The 9,969-nt window shown below is 39.2% G+C and overlaps 1 pseudogene across 1 annotated transcript; it reads right to left on the bottom strand.

Moving 5' to 3' along the window:
• Positions 1-4,823: 4,823 nt before the first annotated feature.
• Positions 4,824-7,872, bottom strand: LOC306653020 (large ribosomal subunit protein uL30-like 1; annotated as a pseudogene). Its single transcript has one exon. The product of its transcript is annotated as a large ribosomal subunit protein uL30-like 1 (transcript).
• Between the last annotated feature and the right edge of the window lie 2,097 nt (positions 7,873-9,969).

The following is a 9,969-nucleotide window of genomic DNA, read 5'->3' as shown; positions in this document are numbered from 1 at the left end:
CAACGTGAAACCCATGTTTGGAGGGTTTGTTCTGGCCGCTGAAAAAGGAGGGAGAGAGAATATTATGGAAGCACAGGGCATGCTGTGTGTGCCATTATAAGGTCATTCAGCCTGCTCCTCATTTGTCTCTTGTAGAACGAATTAAGTAGTTCTTTATGGGCTTCTGTAAGGTTTAAGTCTTATTACACCAATGAATATAACTGTTTCCATGTATCATTTACTTTACCTTCTTGTAGATTTCTTCAGATATTTTAATACTAGTTTCGAAAGATGTTAGAGGACTTTTTTGTATTTTCTGTTTTTGAATTTGCTAGGAAAATATTTCTAGCCATCCTTAATCCCTTAATATTCCAATAATAATTTTCTGCTACCTGGTGCTGCTGTCTTCTCTAAGGAGCAAGTACAAAAATCATGCAGTGTTCATCGTATCATTACCAAAAAGCCTTATCAATAGTAAAATATTGAAGTTGTACTCCTGAGACATTAAAAAGGAAATACAATGTTGCATCAAATGATCAGTGCATAATTTTAACTTTGATAAAGGGATAAGGGAAAAAGCTCTTTGTAGTCACTACTTTAAAACTTTTTGTGTTTGTGGAACAGAGGAGGGAGGAAATTATAGGTAATAACTAGACATAGTATAAAAGAAGGTTCAGAAGAGCTGTGTAGTAGAATGTTTCTCTTCTTCCTCCGTTCTCTAACCGTCAGTTTTCTCTTTAGAACAACCTATATTTCCAGCTTCTTGTTCATCCTTCTTGTGATATTTATGGCATTTATCAGTTCGTATGGTATATTAATACACAAACACATAAGTGATTGCATACTTTACACTTTGTATATAGTGTTTTTTTTTTTTTTCACTTAATTACTCGATCCTAGAGATCATTTTATATATGGAAGTGCTTCATTTACTGACTGGAGCATTCCATTTTGATGGACTTGAGGTCTCTTGCTTTTACAGACAATACTGCATACTTTTAAATATATTGGCTGTCATGTATGTTTTAATATTTTCATGATTTGAAAAAATTCTGATTCTTTTGTGTTGAACCTACATAAAAGGATATAATTAAATTTCTGATTGAACCTCTGAACTACAATAGTGTGACTAGTTTTGATAATATTTATAAATTATTGAAGAATTTAAAACTGGTGACTGAAATGATCAGATATGCATTTTTAAAAGTCACTGAGTGCAGTGATTAGGGTGAAATGAATAGTAGATAGACTTAAGCTTTAATATCAGGAGGGTAATCCAGACAAATGATGATAATGGGTCTGAATTTGGAACTTGGTGATTTAATTATATTTCAGGTTGGGGAGAATGTGCAAGGATTTCTAGCTGTGCCTTTCAGTGAGGTAGGGAGCCACACAAAGGAGTGAGATTTTATTTTATCAAAGAGGGATAGAGGACTGGGATGGTGGCTGAGTGGTAAGGTGCTTACCTATCATGTCTGAGGCACTGGGTTTGATTCTCAGCACAGCATATAAATAAATGAATAAAATAAAGGTCTATCAACATCTAAAAAATATTTACAAAAAAGAGGGATAGAGGGGTTCAGATTGTGGCATGTTAGGTTTGGGTGATTGTGTATGTCCTTCAGTCTAGTAGGCAGGTAGACTTGTGGCTAAAACTTGAGTTAATGTGCTGAGTTGACAGTGATAAATTTTGGAGACAAAAGCTTATGGGTGAAAGGAGAAAAGATTTTAGGACAGAAACCTAACATTTAAATATATGATTAAAATTTTTAAAAAGTGTTATTATAGTTTAAGCATCAGTAGTGAAATTCACTAATATATGATGTTTTATGATGTTTTAACATATTTTCCCCTTAGTTAATTTAGTGATGTGTACTTCCTGAGGAAAGTGAAGGAAAAATTAGGGTTTTTCTTTTTTAAATGGGAAAGGTGTCTTGCTATGTTGTTGAGACTAGTCTGAACTCCTGGGCTCAAGCTGTCCTCCTGCCTCAACCACCTATGGAACTGTGACTACCAGTTCCTATGACTGGTTCAACTTAGATTTTTAAAAAAGTACAACCACCTTAGCAGAAATTAGTAACATAAACCCTTCTTTCCTAATCATTTGGATTATACTATGTAGTTGTCTAACTTTTAATCTTTGCAAAGAAGTGTAGGAAGTTTGAAAATAGTTTGCCAAGAATATTAAGGTTTTTAATTTGAATGATGTTTTAGGTGTATTTAGTTTGAAATAACACTGAAGACTTTTCCAGCATCTTTAAATCACAACATTGACTTATGTCTAGGGCTGCTTGCTTCTGCTCTACACTTCTATAAATAACTGCCTAATGGACATCTTTTACCTGGTTTCACATTTCACAGGCACTTCGAAAAACTCTTTTTCTGACTTTTTCCGCAAAAGAGTTGTGCATGTATGGATGGGCACAGTGGGCAGACAAAAAGTGCAACAAAATTTTTTCTTCCTCCTCATTTACTAGCTTGATTAATATCCTCATGAAGCCTTGGTGGCTCAGTGGTAGAATGCTTGCCTAGCATTCATGGCACTGGGTTTGTTCCCCGGCACCACATAAAAATAAACATAAAAGGTATTATGTACATCTACAACTAAAAAATATTAAAAAAAAAAGCTGTGAATCATCTTTCACTCCACTCTGAACCTCAATACTAAGTTGACTTTGTTACTAAGTCTCGAACGTCTTTTCTTATGATATTTCCGATCATTCCTTATTACTCTTTTTGTTATCTCTACCTTATTTTAACTCAAAATGTCTGTTGGGCTTCCATAATGCTTTCTAAGTGGTCTTCTTGCCTTCAGTCTTCTGCCTTGTTTTGTCATACTCTTCATTCTTTGCACTACTGCCAAAGTAAGTGTTCTAAAATACTCTTTTATTAGGCCCTTTCAATGGTAAGGAAGAAACAGGTTACCTTAAGTAATGGAATGCTTTTCGAAAGGAAAAGTACATGCACAAGGGAACTAGGAAAAGGCAAATAAATATGTTTCAAGAAGAACAGAAACCTAATAAAGTTGGAAGCAGGAGAAGACAGATTTCACTTTATTTTTTGTGGTTGAACCCAGGGACTTGTGCATGCTAGGCAAGTGCTCTTACCGCTGAGCTATATGGAGAACCTTACTTGTGTTTGTTTCCTAGCTATTCTTTCTTTTGGCTTAATCTTTCTCTCTACTCCAGTTTCCCCCTTCTTTATTTTATTGCTCCCATTTATTCCTAGTTTCTATTACCTTAAAACTACTTTGTCACTCTTGTGCCAACATCTTGTTTTCTGGCTGCCTTTTTTTCCTCCTAACTGCTAACATTTTAACTTCAGTTCCTGAGCTAACTTTTTCTCCTAGGCTTTTTTGGTTTAAATTCTCAAGAAAATTTTGGTTAGTTCTTTTTCCTCATTGCTTTTGTACGTGGATTATGTGACCACTTCTGGCCGTTTAGTGTTTGCTGTGCGTTCATGTGTACATATGGATGTGGATGTGGGGCAGATCATAATGGTGAAGAGTATGGAGCATTTTGCAGGTGATAGCCTGCAAAGTGGGGCTGTAAACAGTCAGGCACCATAACAGACATGAACAAATTTAATCATCCTTTCCAGTTGAAAGATCTTCAGTGTTTTCTTATTGCTTTTAGGATAAAGTTTAAACAAGCATGGCAGGTATATAAGTTCTTTTAACTTTTTGTACCAGGGATTGAATCCAAGGGCACTTAACCACTGATCCACATCCCTGGCCCTTTTTATGGTTTATTTTGAGGCAGGGTTTTGCTAAGTTGCTCAGGGCCTCTTCAGATTGCTGAGGCTGGCTTTGAACTTGTGATCCTGCCTCAGCCTCCCAAGTCTCTGGGGTAAGGGACATGTGCCACCAAGCCCGGCATAAGGTTATTTATGATCTGACTGTTCTCTAGCTTTTTTTCCCTTTTTCCTTCAGATTCTTTGATGCACTTTCACTGAATGTAGTCTTCCTCTCATTTAAATTGCTTTCTCTTGTCTTTACATTCAGTGTTTCTTTTCATCCTTTTCTTTGCTTGGCTGATGCTTGTTCAAATGTTGCTAATAAATCAAATTTATTTTACTGTGGCTCAATAAATGCTCTTTCTTACTTGAATGTAACCCAGAAATTTCCGACCTGGTTAACCTCAAATAATTTAACATTTACAGTCATTCTTTCAATATAAAAATGGCCCAAGTTTCATTTTTAACCACCTGGGAAGTCCTGGACCTCAAGTTTTCCAAAGATTTCCAAGGTGGCTTCTGTATCTCTTGGGTCAGAACACAATGTAGTGTGCTTGCCTATTGTCCCCTGTTCCTTTGGCTATTGCCTTTTTTAAAAAAATTTTTTGGGGCTGGGGATATAGCTCAGTGGTAGAGTGCTTGCCTTGCAAGCACAAGGCCCTGGGTTCTAATCCCCAGCACTGCAAAAAAAAAAAAAAAAAATTTTTTTTTTTAGTTTTAGATGGACACAATACCTTTATTTTATTTATTTATTATTTTATGTGGTGGTGGGGCTTGAACCCAGTGCCTCACATATGCTAGGCAAGTGCTCTACCACTGAACTACCATCTAAGCCCTGTCTATTGCCTTTTGCCTCATGATGTGCCAACGTCTCATTCTTCATTTCTCCAAATACTCTGCCACAAAGATTGTTGGATGTCTCCAAATTGTCTGAAAGATCTAGAGTTAATGAAGGCTATACCACAAAGCAGAAAACTTTAAATTCGACATGCAGCTATCTGGTTATAGAAATTTTTAAGGGGGAAAGGTTATCAGGGATTGAACTCAGAGGCACTCAACCACCGAGCAACAACCCCAGTCCTATTTTGTATATTATATATATATTTTTTTTTTCACTGTTTTTGTGCTTTTCTTCCTAAGTATTTCAAGTCTTTTCAAAACAAGGCTCTTGGGACCTCCAGATTCAAGTATGCTCCTGGACTTGGTCAACTGCTACAAGTCTTAGGGAGCCTTGTATACATGCTTGGGTTATTCATTCACCAACATTAAACCCCTGACAAAGCAGGACTTTTTTCTCCATGGCATGTGTTGACTTCAGAGACAGAGGTGGTCAATGTAGGAAACAATGGAATTTTCCTTGGAACTGGTCTGTGATGACAAGTGCCTACCACGATCATAACTACTGTCTCTTCCCCAATCCCTTCCTTCCAGTTTCTTAAGGCAGAAAATAACCTTCTCTGAAGATACTTGATAACAATTCCATCAAACAAAAACACATGCTTCCAACGCACTGCTTTCAGATATTCGGGGTTTAGTTTAGCCGGTGGATGAGCTGATTGATGCGTTAACCCCGATAGACAGGTAGACCCATCTCCCTGAGGAAGCCCACTCTATTTTGGGTAGCATTATGGGCCACAGAGAGATGGAAAGGGCACAAGAACCTAGCGATCTCCCAGAAATACTTTCCCATGAAGGCAATTTCATGAATGAGATCTTCCAGACAAATGACATCAGACCTCCTCAGGTGCTCCTCAATCACTCTGTTGTCTGTCAGGGGGATGGTCTTATTCTTGACCTTTGCTTGTCCACGTTTCAAGATGAGTCCCTGGACAGACTTTAGATTTGGAAATCCCCAAGTCACATAAGGTTCTACTATCCGTAGCGTTTTTAGGCATTGCGGGGTGAGTTTAACGAAGACACCATTAAATATTTCTTCAGATGAAGTCTTGCAATGGTCTTCTGCATCAGCAAACTCACCCCACTAATCCTTTGGATGCGTACAACAAAGGCCAAGGAATGTTTATCAGGTATCTCTAGTCTCTGATGTGCACTTGGTCACGTTTCTTCCGCCAGGAATCATGTAGGAATGATTCCAGTTGCTTAAATTGGAACTGTTTTCCTTTTCTCTCCTTCCTTGACAAAAGCGCTTGCTTTGCCTGGGTAGCTTTGAGGGCCTGATAAGCCTTCCTCTTTTTCAGGAGATTTTCTGGAACCAGAGGGATATTTTTTCTTTGCTCTTCCTCCGCCATCTTCCCAGAGCTGCGATTACTATTTGTGTGTACTTCCCTCTTTTGTATTTTATTTAGAAACAGGGTTGCTGAGGCTGGCTTTGAACTCATGATCCTCCTGCCTCAGCCTCCCAAGCTGCTGGGATTACAAGCATGTGCCACCTTGCCCAGCTGGTTATAGAAATGTAATAGCCATTCTTTATGATAGTAGGAGACTTCTCAGTGACCATGCCTTCCAATAGGCCCCCATCTTCTGCCCTCTTACTGGGATGTGTCCCATCAGTTCTCTTCTCTGATCCTCCTCCTACTTCCTTCTTTTCTAGGCCCCATTTTCCTTCTCTAGGATATACAATGAAAAAAAATCCAGATTTTTTTCCATATTATTATTCGGAATAACTGATATCTCCTGAATCCTGAATTTAGGTAGGCTAAACCCAAGGGGCTGACTTTTCTTAACCATAAAGGTCCATCTAGATGTTTACCGCAACAAAACAATAAACTCTCTGGAAAAAAATTATGTCACATTCATGGAAGTCAGTGTCTACCTCTAAATTTTTATTTTTAATAGCATTTTTTATGTTTATGAACTAAAACAGGAAAAATATTACCAGTAAAAATTAAGATAGAGTTCAGCATTTTGGTTAGGAGTTTGGTTCTGGAATCAAGAGCATCTGCATTTAGACTTCTTTTATATATATGTTTTATATGTATATTTTAGACAATTCCCTAGCTATGAAAGGGATATAAATCATTCATATGCTTGGGTGTCTTAAAAAATTGACAAATTGTGCTGGTCATGGTGGTACACATCTGTATTCCCAGAGACGAGGGAGGCTGAGGCAGGAGGATCACAAGTTCAAGGCCAGCCTCAGCAACCTAGCAAGACCCTATCTCAAAAAAATCAATCAATAAATAAAGGGCTGGAGATGTTATTCAGTAGTTAAAGCACCCCTGGGTTCAATCCAGGGCATCTCCCACCCAGTTGACACCTTGAACCTACTTATGGAATATTGATTTCATGTCTTAATCCCTGTTTTGCATTCCTCAAGGAGAAAATTTGAAATAAAAAGTTGTTAATGGCTGGTCCGGTGGCGCATGCCTGTAATTCCAGTGGCTTGGGAGGCTGAAGCAGGAGGATCAAAGAGTTCAAAGCCAGCCTCGGGAAAAGCAAGGCACTAAGCACCTGAGACCCTGTCTCTAAACAAAATACAAAATAGGGCTGTAATGTAGCTCAGTGGTTGAGTGACCTTGAGTTCAATCTCTGGTACCAAAAAAAAAAAAAGTTATTAATGAAGAGTGTTTGTAGTGCTACTATTCATAACAACCTCAAATAAGAGCTAACTGAAAATCCCCAAACTGTGGACATGCCTGAGAAAATCAGTCTACTAATTTGATGTGACCCCATGTTACCTTTAAGATAGTGCTTGCACACGATTACAACTAAGCAAAATGATTGCAACTAAGAAAATCTCTAAGAAATTAGCACATCAGTTGAAGAGCTGTTCATGGCTAGATTTACATAGTGATTTTCTTATTTTCTGTGAGGTGGCATAAGTTCATCAACTTCTTCCCCCATAGCTTGCTGTTAATCAAGCTTGAAAAGTTACACTAATTAACATGACATTTGGATTTCTGCTGCTATACCATGGAAGATGGACTGTTTTTCTTTAATAAATAACTTCTATATCATTTATCCATTTGACAAATAATAATGAGTGTCAATGTGCCAGGCACTATATTAAGCAGCAGGATAAAGATGTCAGACCGGATCCATGGCCTCCTTGGCTCTCCCCCTTTTTTTTTAATAGTTGTAGATGGACACAATACCTTTATTTATTAATTTTTATCTGGTGCTGAGGATCGAACCCAGTGCCTCACACATGCTAGGCAAGTGCTCTACCACCAAGCCATAACCCCAGCTCCCTCCTTGACTTTTTTTTTTTTTTTTTTTTGTGGTGCTGGGGATTGAACCCAGGGCCTCGTGCTTGTGAGGCAGGCACTGTACCAACTGAGCTATCTCCCCAGCCCCTCCTTGACTCTTAACAGTAGAGTGGGAAAGAGATACAATACCAAAAAGTATAAATGACTTGGACACATTGAGAGGATTCATGATTCCAGGCAATCAACAAGAAAGCAAACTGATTTGGTACATCAAGCAAGATTTCGCCGAGGGCCCAGTACAGTGGCGTACACCTGTAATCCCTGTGGCTCTGGAGGTCAAGGCAGGAGGATCACAAGCTCAAAGACAGTCTTAGCAACTTTGTGAGGCCCTAAGCAACTAGGTGAGACCCTGCCTCAAAATAAAAAATAAAAATGGGGGGATGTGGCTCAGTGGTTAAATGCCCCTGGGTTCAATCCCTGGTACCAAAAGAAATGAATAAATAAAATAAAAATTTCCCTGAGACTACATGTGTTTTCCTGTTGAGGAGTATGAAAAACAGATTTGGGAACAGAATAACAAATAGGAAAAGGGAATAATGGCACCAAAACCTAAGGCAAGAGTGAGGTGACTTAAAAAGAAGCAGAAGAGAGGGACCAGATGATGCTTTATTGAAGGTACTGGCAGAATGTAGAGTGGGTGGGGAATGGAGAGGTGAGCAAACCCTGGGAGACCACTTTAAAACTTCTGCAGCAGTACAGAAGAAAGAGAATGGCTGTTTGGGTTCAAGTGGTGGCACTGAACAGAGAAATACATGGATTTAAAGGATACATGTGCTGGGCAGGTGTGGTGGCACACACCTGAGACTTGGGAGGCTGGGGCAGGAGGATCAAAAGTTCAAAGACAGCCTTTGTAATTTAGCAAAGCCCTAAGCAACTTGGTGAGACCCTGTCTCGGAATAAAAAATAAAAAGGGGTAAAGTACCCTTGGGTTCAATCCTTAGTACCAAAAATAAACAAATAAAGGATCAACAGGACTATGAGGCTGATAGATATGAAGTCTGTGAGAGAAAAAGCAAAGGACAACTTCTAGATTCCTATCTAGAACTAGAAGGGGCAGTGGTGCCATATCCTGAGGTAGGGAAAACTGATGGAGCAGGTTTGGTGGAGGAAGATGAGTTGAGTTTGGGGATTTGTTGTGTTTGAGAATCCTATGAAATATCCAAGTGAGGGTGTCCAGTATACAGGTAAATGGATGTACAGATTGAAGTTGGAGAGAGTTCAGGAGAGAAGGTCAGAAGTGCCTAATCGGTCATTGACCATGGGAGTGAGTGGGAGGACCTAGGAAGTGGGTACAGTGAGAAGAGAACTACAGCATGTAAAGAAGAAACCGAAGCTGGCAAACTGATCAGGGAAGGAAGACAAAACTAGGTTTCACATCAGCTAAAGGAAGAGTTGTGTGAAAAGGAGGGTTTAATGATGCTAGGAGGCCTAATAAAATAAGAACTAGTGATCTTACTGAGAATTTTTGTGTGTGGAGTAATGGGGGCAGAATCCAGATTAAAGTGGGTTGAGAAGTGGGAGGGAGGTGAGGCATTGTAAGACTATAGACATTTTAGATCTGTGAAGAGAAGGAAGCCAAAGGCCAGCAAGGGAGACATGGGGAAAGATGGGGAGACTTTACACATTTAAATGCACATGGAAAGGAGCCAATTGAGGCTGTTGACAGATGTGTGAAGGAGTTGTTTACACAAGATCCCTGTGCACAGATGGAAGAATTAGCTTTAACTCTGAGGGTCACTAGAATAGAAGTGAAGGCTTAAAGATCAGTATAGATACAGGTAAGTTTGTGTATCTGGTGTCAGGAAAATTTGAGTTCATCTCTGGGACTTCTTTTTCTTTTTTGAAGTGGGAGAGTGGGAGTGGGGTGAGGACTTTGCAGGTTTGAGGAGGAATTCTGAGGGAGAGGCTGTGGAGAACTGGAGTGTGAGCTGACGAAGAGGCAAAGCCTCGTACAGAATGTGTCTGAACTTGCACCATGGGAAAGGGTGTTCCTTCTAAATGCAGGTTGCTTGGTTTTGGTACACGGGGTAAATATCCAGAAAGTTGCCCCTTTCTTGTCTTCTAAACTAAACTGCAGGATCTAAGA

The sequence above is a fragment of the Sciurus vulgaris genome (assembly GCF_902686455.1).
Source record: "Sciurus vulgaris genome assembly, chromosome: 2".
Classification (NCBI taxonomy): domain Eukaryota; kingdom Metazoa; phylum Chordata; class Mammalia; order Rodentia; family Sciuridae; genus Sciurus; species Sciurus vulgaris.
This window is presented reverse-complemented; position numbering and strand designations above follow the sequence as displayed.